The following is a 12,416-nucleotide window of genomic DNA, read 5'->3' as shown; positions in this document are numbered from 1 at the left end:
AGTATCCTCGCACAAGAATTAACCAGCTATATCAATAAGCAGCAGTTATTAACGAAAATGTAGGTAACACCAGTCATTTTACTCAAATTGCAACAAATAAAATACTTCACACGAAAGAACAAAATGAGAATTACTGGCATAGGCTCAGAAACAGATTGGCCAACAAACTAAAACAAAACGCATTTTCATGGATTTTCAAGTGCAGTGGCCTGCAGGGAGAGAGAGAGAGAGAGAGATTTAGTAAATTTCATGATTTACACCAGGGGTCTCAAACTCGCAGGCCAATTACGGCCCGAGGGATGATATTTTGCGGCCCCCTACTTGACATCAAAGTTTAGTGTTAATGCAGCCCGCGCGCAACTGTTTGCCGAGACGTTGCGCGAGAGTTGGATGTTTTATTTATTTGATCACTTGTAGGCTACCATAGCGCAGGCTCATGACAGCAACGTTATGTTAGTGACTTGGTTGAAACGTGATTCCGGAGTGATATCAAGTAAAGTGGAAGGCAAATGCATCCTCGCTATCTCCTCTGACTGCGAGCAGTGCTCTGCATGTCCGGCTGCACTGCCACACTGTCTGTGGCTGCGGTTACATGGTGACTTTTAATTCCGAATTATAACTTCGGAATCAAATCATTCGGATGTAAAAAAAAATCATGCGAGTTTACATGTCAAATCTTAATTCCGACAAGGTGTTTACATGAAAGTCACTGTCTAATCGGGAGTTTTCGAGTCATCGTAAGGTTTGGGGCTGGGAAGGCGTCTGATTGGGTAAACGTAAACAGGATGTTAACGTCATTACGTTTACCAGAAGTAAACAAACAGCTGCGACCGGTATTCTCAGCTACTGTGCTAGCGTACCAAACAACATTAACCAGACTCTCGGTGTGTCTATTCTGCTAACGTTAAAGGCCTCTAAATGCTACAGCAACTTCAAAGCAACTGCACCACAACATCGACAAAGCAAAGGTGTTGCAGGCCTTTATGCTTCTGCAACATCGACGCACAGCCTATGTAACATTGTACCCCGTATGTAGCAACCCATTGATAACAAGCAGACAAATAAGCATAATTTTTACTTCCGGGCGGGGGGTTTCAAAATAAAAGAGCGACGTCTAAAAGCACCGTAAATACATTTATTCTTTACAATATCTAATATATATATCTATACACGAACCTAAACTAATCTAAAGTTAGTTTAGGTTCGTGTTAACGTTAGATAATGTACAAAATAAACCTATTTACGGTGCTTTTAGACGTCGCTCTTTTATTTTGAAATCCCCCGACGGAAGTATTATAGTGTCTGTTGCTAGCAGCTTCACTTTTGCCGGCCGGTTCTGTGCTTTTTCTAGCTAACGTATCATCATTCGTTTCCAAAGGAGAGGAGAGAAAGACCGCGGCTGAATGAATGAATGAAAACTTTATTAACAGATTGCTGAATGGGTACAGTACAGTACAGCTCAATACATACAATTGTTAAGGGGATGCAGACCAGAGAAAGACTTTCGTCTTGTTTACATCAGGGTCCCCCATTTTCAATTCATCGTAACATATATGACATACATGACATACAGATAGACAGTACTCACATGCAGCTCAAACTACCTGTTGGAATAAATTAATTGATTGATGTTTAACTTGTCCCTGTGTGTGTCCAGTCATTTCGACTAGCAAACGTTGTATCTAACGTTACCTCAGGATACCATTGTATTTAGTTGGTTAGCTATGTAGCTATTTTGTGGATAGCATTTTGTATAGCATCAATACTAGCTGGCTGGCTACAGCTTTATTTACTAAATTATGGAGGCTTTTTAATCGTCAAGGTAAGAGAGGATTTGTCATGATCAACTGAAGGCGTATGCTATGGAACAATATGTGCCCCTGTTCGCGATCATCTATGTGTACTGTAGCCTATGCGCGATCATGTGCAGAAAGACCGGGGGGAACTAATTCCGAAAAAGCGTTTACATGGACAGAAAAAGCTTTAATTCGGAATGATAAACGGAATAAACCGGCCACTTACATCGGAATGGATTTTATTTCGGAATGGCCATTTTCATTCGGAATTAAGTATTTTCAGATGTTTACATGATAACTTTAAATAGGATTTAACGTTAATTCCGAATGAAAAGGGGAATAAACTGTCCATGTAAACGCAGTCTGTGTACGGGTCTGGTCCAATCACATTCAGCATCCCGTCAGCGTTTCCCCCCCTCACCCACAGTCTGCGAATCAGATGCAGAGTAGGGGAGTAGGGCGGGTCTTCACGGAATGCAAGTCGTCTCTCTCTTTCAGTCCGAGTCAGTTGACAGCGCATCTACAGTAAACTCGCTCCCAGTTTTATCTCCGTGAGATAAATGTAGCTACTAGCCTAGTTTCGCCAGCAGGCAGCCAGTAGAAAAATATGGCATTTTCAAAGATGGTCAGTAAAAGAAAAGTCGACTGCAATTCAAAGGTGAATGGAGTGGACTGAAAAATATGCGTTCATCATGAGTCCCAGCACCAAACCATGTGACTATATGCCAAAGAAACGGTAGCTCTTGTGAAGGGTGGCAATTTGAAAATAATGTATGACTGAGTGATTGAGACCATGTTTGAAGGCAAACAAAAGCAAATCCCCCTCAGATCGCACAGCAACCAGAATAACTGAAATACTGGCTGGTGATTTGATTAAACAGCTTTGTGATAGAATAAAAGAAATGCACAGTGCATTTCCATAGCTGTGGATGAGTCCACTGACACCACTGAGAAGCCTATGTTCTGAAGAACTGTTCATGTTCTGAAATGTTATTGCTAAGGATTGAGAAGATTGGATCAGTTGTACTTTTTTTTTGAATACTTGAAACCCTTTTTTTGTGGAATATTTGATGCCAGACTACCTCCAGCGGCCCCCAGGTAAATTGAGTTTGAGACCCCTGATTTACACAGTGAAAATCCCCATTTGAAATAATGTATTTTAGTTATAGTTCTTAGTAAAATAACACCATAGCACCGCCATTAGCCTTTTCATGTCACGCACCCCCTTGTGGTGCGCGCACCACAGTTTGGGAACCGCTGGTCTAGAAGCTACATGATAGGTAGAACCTTTCATCCATAAGTCTGTCACGAATTGCATGGTCATCAGGGAGTGTTCAATTACATTTTTATTTTAACATTCAGCCACTAAATGTCTCACTAGAGCACCAGTATGTCACTTATCCAATCAGTTGCATTCCATGTGGGGAAATGGGAAGTATGGATGGGATTCATGTAAACTACATTCAGTTTGGTCCTGCAAACATTTTTGTGATAAATTAATTAATCGATTACTATTTTGAAGGGAAAAGCAATGCTTTTATTCTGCACCTTTCTAAAAAGCTCTGGACATTTTATATACATATAAGATGCTATCTATAGTACCTTTTTTAAAGTTGTCTAATATCAAGTTCAAGTTAGTTTATTATTAGTCACAACAAAATACAGAATACTTTATGATGAAATGCTTGTATGAGCCCCTGAGTGTGCTACATACATTAAATATCAGATTTACATTGGATCAAAGCACATTATAAAATCGAACTTGTCTCAAGAGTTTGATATAACACCTTGTCGTTTTTTAGATTCATCAACTTAAACAAAAGTTTATAAACAAACTACCAGTTAAGGCATGATAATTGTATGTGAAATCATGTTTTATTTAGTCTTAAGACAGTTCTCACAGCAAATTGTGTGTTTCTACTAAATATAGTTAATGTCATTAATGTATGAAAGCCATAGAAACATCATACAAATATGTTTTGTATGAGGACGCTGTAGCCTCATGTTGACCGATTTGAAAAATGTCAACTGATTTGTGCTCAGCTAGTATTTCACGTGCTGTAAAGGAAATGATAAGATTCCACTAGACTTTAATGGGTTAATATTTAAGTAGCAGCCTCATAATTGACATTAACTCCTGATACGATCTTTTCCTTTTCTGTTTATTGTGAAAACGGAATACAACGTCAGACATAGATTTCACAGATTGATTGAACATTTTAATGAACAGATTGCACAATGGGTACAGTACAGCTCATACACACAAGGGGATGCATCCCACCTGCGAATGGATGATTGGATGAATTTGGCCGGGAGAGATGATTGGACTAGCCCCGTAGGTGGTTGGATAGTGCGCATGCGCAGGGACGAATTTTAAACCTCTTGACTGACTGTTGCCACGAGGTATTTAACCAGACCCGTTAATGAGTCTTTCTACCTCTGGTACTTTAACCTATACAACGGTTGAAGAATAAAAATAATATGGCTTTCAGTGAAAATGTAAGTACCTTCGCTATTTTAGACATTAGGAATTTAGGGCCTATTTTCTGTATGTCATTTGCTTTTAACAATATAATGAAGCATAATTTGTTAAGTGTTGAGCTAATGCACTAACTTATCTGCTTGAAACCACACATAAAATATCTGTGTGCTAATGTTTCAAGAAGCTTGGAAATATTTAGTTTTTGTTATTTGTGAGGGACCAAACGGCTTAGACATGAGGAGTCATAGGTAGAGTGCTCAAAGGAACGTTTATTTTTCCCAAAAATATAAATACAGGGAACAAAAACCACAAAGTGCAACAATAACAAATAAACAAAAAAGCTGTTCTTGGGCCCAGCCGAACTTGGGTCAACTTAAACAGAACAAACTAAAAATACCTAAAACAACTGAACCAAACAAAACTGACCTACAGACTGAGACAAAAGGGAGGTATTTATACTGGTTGACCAAACCAATACAGACACATTGGGAAAGACAAATCATCAATAATAAATTACATTAACCTTAATCATCTATAATTTATAATGAACAGTTAGTTTGAAGAACACTGTATTTATGTAGGAGACAATAACTGAGTCAAGCTAAAACATACATAAATCATAGTAGAACATCATTGTCTAATTAACCCCCCCCCCCCCCTCTTCTCATGGAGTTGGTATCTCCCGGCAAGCCTCTCCTGGTATTTAAATCCAGCCTCTTCCAATTACTCGTCCTTTGCCAGTTGCCACCAGGTAGAGCAGAGCACCGCCCGGAACACCAAACAAACATGTAAGACAAAGAAACAGCATGAGCAAACAATTATGATAAACAATGTAAACTAAGTGTGCACTAACTTAGGACCTTGTAATATATCAAAATGCAAATAAAGATAGAAGTATGGTATATGAAACAATAATCCTTATTTGATTTGTGTATGGGTATTATGGATGTTAACAATGCATAAGGACAAAATGAAAAGAAAGGGAGTGTAGTGGTTACCTACATTAGTGCTGATGTGCGGCAAATGGTGTGGCCGTCACATTATTACAAATGTGTGTGTTTTTATGGTTGAAAATGTTCGAGATAAATAAAGATCAAATCAAATCAACATTCCCTGTAAACACCCAACTAATGCAGTAATACTAAAACGAATCCCGCTATATAGTGCACTGCGTTTTATAAGCTTGAGCAACATTCCTCCATTTTATTACATTTGTGACAGCAGCTGGTGTTTTGGTCCTTAAGTCAATAGGTAATTTAAGTTGTTAAAACACATGACCTCAACATTGATAATCAGATCATCACCCCGTTTTTCATTAATAATAATAAACTTTATTTGTATAGCACCTTTCATACAGAAACTGCAGCTCAAAGTGCTTCACAACTGATATAAACAGGCATAAAATGAGCACTTAAAGTGCAGACATATAAAATCAGTTTTTCATATTAGGGCCTAACATCCCAACAGGCCACCTTGTTTATGGTTTGATTCAGTTTTAAATAGAGTAAAATAGTGCACATAAAGTGACATATGCAGACATATAAAATCAGTTTTTCACATTAGGATCTAACATCTGTAACAGTACTATACCTGTATGTCAGAAATGTCATGATATATATTTGAATGTTGCGTATGTCAGAAATGTCATTATGAATTGAAAATGGGGGACCCTGATGTAAACAAGACGAAAGACTCTCTGGGCCCTATTCCCCGTACCTGGTTCAACTAAGTCGATCAAGAGTCCCATTATCCAGATTCAATTAACCCGATGTTTGAAGCCGGGATTTTCCTGTTCCTCGAAGGTGGATTCAGTCTCGTTAACTCGAACCAGACTTGAGACTGGATAATTGCGCGCGGCCGCTTCAGTTGAAAAGACAGCAGGTATCGATAGCAGAAATCCTGATCTTCTAACGGCATTGATTGATATATTGAAATTCTTTTATTGGGAAAAACCACTTGAGATACAGTATCTCGTTTTCGAGAGGGTCCCACATTTTGTGCAATGTAACACATGACACACAACAACAACAAAAATTAAATAAATACAGGACATACAAAAACACAACAGAACAAGTACACATTGTAAGAGGATATGTCTCATTATAAGAGGATAAGAGGATATGTCTCAATCTCCATCATAAGAGGCCCACTCCCCGGCAGTCACATGACGCTGCCACCGCAGGGCAAACAAATATGCTTACCCTGCGATGACACCGCCAGGCAGCCGCCGCGAGAAAGGCCCAACAAAACATTCAAAGGGTGAGTAGAATACAGGATGTAATAGAAATTGAGCTCCAGGACTGGCAGGAGAAGAGGAGCAATCAACCTGCCCAACAAGCGCCCCAAATCAACCAATCGGCCCCCCCTGCCTAAAAATAGGAGTAGAGCCAACTAGCTAACCCGTAACACCCGCATAAAGGACGGCTGTTCCCCACGTCCCCTCACCAGCGCAGGAGCCCCACCAAGGAAGCATGTACACTTGCCAATAAAATTAGAACAAAGAGCATTTTTAAAGAGGTAAAATGAAGATATGGACCGAATGGACACCGGAATATTGTTCCAGTCAGAAGGGGCTTTGAACATGAAAGATTTTTTGGACATTGCTTTTGAAAATGGAGAAACTGTGAAAAAATACTGTACAGAGTGTCTTAGACGATTGATTGATTGATTGTTTTAAAACTTTATTAACAGATTGCAGGCAGCTCAATAGCCTCGCCGACAAGTTAAATGCATAATCTATAGGCTCATTTTAAATCCCTCATTACCCCAATCAATCAGATTATATTTCTTTAAACGTTCCTGCTGGCAGTAGGTTTATGGATTGAATAATCAAATGAGATCTTGCTAGCGAAAATAATTAGTTCAACTGTTTCAGAATAAGGATACGGCTCTCTTATCCATTGATTGATGTATGGTGGATGTTTTACTTATCTGCACTGTGGTGTGACGGTTTGTCCTTTTGCCTTTCACGCAGACGACCCATGTTCGAATCCCCCTTCTAGTCATTTTCTTCTTTTTGCAATGTAAATACATCAATTTGGTGCACGTTGAGAGCTATATAAAGAATGACATCCTCAATGCATGTAGATTTATAATATTTTAACTTAAAACTAGGCTACTTTTGCGTATAATCATTAATATTATATTCCAAAAAAATTATATTGGAAACGCGGGGTTTTGAACTCAGGTCGCCCGGTTGACAGGATTGAGCACTAGCCGTTGCACCACTGTGGCAGATGGGATATATTCATTGTGTATCCATCAATGGACAAGAAACCCGTGTTTCGAATATTTTTCTTTTGAATGAAGTTTTATCTCTTTATTCTCAAATGCATTAATGTGACGTCAACGGCTCATTCAATTTCTCAAATCCGTCAAACAGCGCATCTCATCAGACATTTTAATCCCAGTTACAATATCACACAAAAACCACAATCCACGCATAGACACTTCAATTTTATGCTTGAATGAAACACAATCCGGGTGCTCCGTTAAGCAAATCTACAGCGGAGAATATATGAAACTAATCAGAGCCAGTCGGCCGATAGGTTTCATTCATTAAAAATATCCCAGCGGGATTCACATTTGCAATGCGCCGTTATTAAAATAACCACATGCAGTGTGTATCGCGACTCCGAGCGCCGTATATGACGTGCATTATTTTATTTAGGACAAAGTAAATCTATATGCTCAATATGATTTATTATCAGCATTTAGTTCTATTATTATACATTTCAAAAGCCCCCTCTAGGAAAACGAAGCACAAAAACATAATTCAGAATGGTATAATGTGTTGTAACTTAATAGGCCAGGTTAATGATTATGAGTTATATTACATATATGTTAATATCGATTATTGTTTACCTTTGAAAGAAGAAGTGGAAGTGGAAGAGTTTGTTTATTCTAGTCAGAGATACTATTATTTACATTAGTCACCACGTTAGTAGAAATACAAGTCCCAGGATGCATTGCACCTGCTACCAGCTGCGTCCTTTTAGGTGATTGACAGAGAGCGTTTTATGAATGAACCTGATGAGAACTCAACTGTAATGTAACGTGCGCTGAAGATTCTATATAAAGTACAACCTATTGGAATCCGACGTATTGGACAATCTATTCTTTTGGAACGTAGTTATTCTACATTTTGGTGCCGAAACCAGGGAACTTTGGATCATTTGGATATAACGATAGAATGGATGAAACAGAACGTCGGAGTGAAATCGAGAGACAGAAACGGAAGCGCGGTGCCATCAGAGGTGGTACTACACGTATTTTAAATCAGATTGACGCTGAGATTGGAAATGAGGCTCCGAGTGTTGAAGACTTGACAACTATGTTGGATGTACTGGCATCGAAGGAGGACAGTTTGCTTGAAATAAACCGGGAAATAGAGCAGCTAACTTTGATGGATGATTTGGACGCGGAGATTGAATCATCGGAGACGTACAAGGAGCGCATCATTATCCAACGGAGCCGCGCACAACGAGTGATAAGGAACCAAAAGGAACTGACAGCAGAGGCCCGGCGGGTGAGTGATACTGAAGCAAGATCACAGAGACAGTCAGTAAAGCTACCAAGATTGGTCATTGAGAAATATAATGGAGATGTCAGTAAATGGCAGGAATTCTGGAGCCAGTATGAAACTGCTATTCACAATAATGATGGACTGTGTAAAAGAGAGAAGTTTACTTACCTGAAATCTCACTGGACCAGCTGCAAAGGCAATAGCAGGACTGACATTAACAGATGATAACTATGACAATGCGGTCACTTTATTGCAAAATAGATTTGGAAGGAAAGATCTACTGATCAGTGCTCACATGTCAAAACTACTGAATCTTACTCCTGTGAAGAAAGCCTCTGATGTGAATGCATTGAGGCAGCTATATGATGAATGTGAAATTCAAATGAGGAGCTTGGAGTCACTGGGTGTAGTGTCAGAAACCTACGGGAGCCTGCTATGCCCAATTTTACTGCAGATGATTCCAGATAGCATAGCTCTTGAATATAGTCGTCAGAGGGGAGTAGATGATGAATGGAAAGTTTCTGAAATAGTCACATTCCTACAGAGGGAGGTTCAGAGCAGAGAAAGAGCACTGCAAATGACAACAACATCCAACCATCAGAAAGAAGAGAGCAAGCCATGGAAACAGGCCTACTCATTCAGCGAAGTGAGACCAAAAAGACCCAGCATGCAATCTACTGCTACACTGCATACAGCCAGCCAGGTGTACAACTGTTTGTTCTGTGACAGTGCTGATCACAAAGCAGAACATTGCCCAGACAACAACGTTATTGAACGTAAAGACAGACTAATGCGAATGGGAAGATGTTTTGTGTGTTTAGGACAGAAACACATAGCCAAATTCTGTAAAAAGCAGGTCTCCTGTGCAACCTGTGGAAGAAGACATCACATTGCTGTGTGCACTGGCAAGAAAAGTGAGGAGCAGAAACCCCCTGTTTCGGAAGAGGCTGTTGTTTCCTCAGTCATTCCTCATTCAGTGAAGATGAAACCAGATGGACAGAACACTGTGCTGTTACAAACTGCCAAGGCATGGGTGGAAGGCCCAGGAGGCAGGGTAATAGCTTGTTGCTTACTAGATGGAGGGAGTCAGAGGAGCTTCATCCATGAGAACCTTGTGAAGAGCCTGAAGTTACCAGTAATGAGACAAGAGAAACTCACTCTTCACACGTTTGGATCCTCTGTCCCTACAATGTCACAGTACAACACAGTGAAGGTCACCTTGAGGAATGTCTGGGACACCCAGCAAGAAATCGAAATAGAGGCTATAGAGACCCCACAGGTGTGCTCAGCAGTGATGAAGGTGCCTGGTGACCAGGTTCAACATGAGCTCAAGAAAAAGGGTCTGAGACTGGCAGACTTCCCAGGAAATGAAAGTGATCCAGAGCTCTCCATCCTGATAGGAGCAGACTATTATTGGCAAATAGTATCAGGCAAAGTGGAGAGGCTGACAGAGACTTTGGTTGCAGTGGAGAGCACCTTTGGATGGTCTGTGCAGGGGCCTGTGTCCATGTCAAGTGTAGCTGAGGCAGCATGCATGCTCATCCCCATTGATGAAGACACACTTGTCTCCAATCAACTAAAGGCATTCTGGGAAATTGAGTCTCTGGGTATAACGGGCGAGAAAACACAGAACCCAGCAGAAGAAGAAGCTCAACAGATGTTCGAGAGAACAACAACCTTTAAAGATGGGCGATACCAAGTGGAGTTGCCATGGAAGGCAGAAAGAACAGAACTCCAAGACAACTACAGAATCGCTAAGAAAAGGTTTGATGGTCTGAAGAAAAGACTAAAGAAAGATGTTACCTTTTACAGCAGGTATCATGAGGTAGTGGAGGACCATTTACAACAGAACATAGCAGAGGACGTGCCGAAGGATGATGCAAGGACAGACAGTGTGAAATACTACTTACCTCACCACGCAGTACTCAGAGAGGACAAGGTGACGACGAAACTGAGAGTAGTGTTTGATGCTTCATCTCATGAAAATGGCCATCCATCCCTCAATGACTGCTTATTCACAGGACCCAACCTGAACCCAGACCTCCTCAACGTCCTGATTAAGTTCAGGCAACATGCGATCGCCTTCATGGCAGACATCAAGAAGGCCTTCCTGCAAATATCCCTCGCAGAAAGGGACAGAGATGCCGTGAGGTTCTTGTGGCTCACTGGCCCACCAAAGGGAGAAGAGGAGGAAGAGCCACGAGTGTTAAGGATGACCAGAGTGGTCTTTGGCGCTTCCCCAAGTCCATTCTTACTCGCTGCTACAATCAGGAAACACCTGAAACAGTATGAAACAGAACATCCATCCGTTGTAGAGACATTGAGAGAATCACTTTATGTCGATGATTTTATTGCAAGTTCACACAACGTTGAAGAAGCTTACACACACTGTGACGACAACTGCTAAACAAATGCTGTTGACCGCAGGCATGGACCTCTGCAAGTGGATGACAAACTCTCCTGAATTGATGGAAAAATGGGAGAAGAGCAAAACTGACCTCACGGTGGCGCCAGAGACACACGGAGCGGTACTGAAAGTGCTCGGCTTGGTATGGAGGCCAGAAACTGATGACTTCACATTTGACTTAAGGCCACTGGTGAGCATTCTAAAACAGAAGGAGAACACAAAGAGAAGTGTTCTGCAATCGTCTGCACGCATTTATGACCCCCTTGGGTTCCTGACTCCTTTCACAGTCCGAGTCAAGTGCATGTTTCAAGAAATGTGGGAGAGAGGACTCTACTGGGATGAGGAGCTACCACCTGATCTGACTCGAGAATGGCAACAGTGGTGTTCGGAGCTCCCCCAGCTACACCAGCTCGCTATCCCAAGATGGTACAGAATAGACCTGCAGACAGAACAGCCACCTTCTGAAACTACATGTGTTCTGTGACGCCAGTGAAAGGGCTTACAGTGCTGTGGCCTACCTGCAGGGTGGAAACCAAGATGGAGAACTTAGAACGAGCTTAGTGGCATCCAAGTCCAGGGTAGCCCCTCTCAAGAAAATGACACTGCCGTGCCTGGAGCTCATGGGAGCTGTAATTGGGGCAAGACTAGCCAGCCACTTGATGAAGACTTTGAAAATGGAACACAAACAGATCACAATGTGGACAGACTCTATGATTACGCTGCACTGGATTTGCAGCTCCGCTCACAAGTGGAAACAGTTTGTCTCAAACAGAGTGACAGAGATCCAGTCCTTGACCAACCCAGAGTCATGGTCACACATAAAAGGGAAGGTAAATCCAGCTGACCTCCCTACCAGAGGACAGACTGTGTCAGACCTGATACAGAACAAGCTATGGTGGTACGGACCTGAAGTTCTGACAACACCTGACCAGTCACCTGATCAGTCAGAGGAGACTGATGAGGGCCAGTTTCCAGAAGAAGTTCACACAGAACTCAAGTGCCATCACCAGGTCACAGTACAGCTTACTGCAAATGACGCAGATCTCTCTGAACCAGTATTGGAGCTGGCAAGATATAGCAAACTGAGAAGGGTCTTAAGAGTGACTGCCTGGATCAAGAGATTCATAACCAATGCTCAAAGGAAGACAAAGACACAAGGAGAGCTGACTGCTGACGAGCTCTTTGAGGCAGAAAGGTACTGGATCA

Source organism: Notolepis coatsorum (genome assembly GCF_963971535.1).
Source record: "Notolepis coatsorum genome assembly, chromosome: 19".
In the NCBI taxonomy this organism is placed as follows: domain Eukaryota; kingdom Metazoa; phylum Chordata; class Actinopteri; order Aulopiformes; family Paralepididae; genus Notolepis; species Notolepis coatsorum.
The sequence above is the reverse complement of the archived record's forward strand: the minus strand, read 5'-3'. Positions refer to the sequence as shown.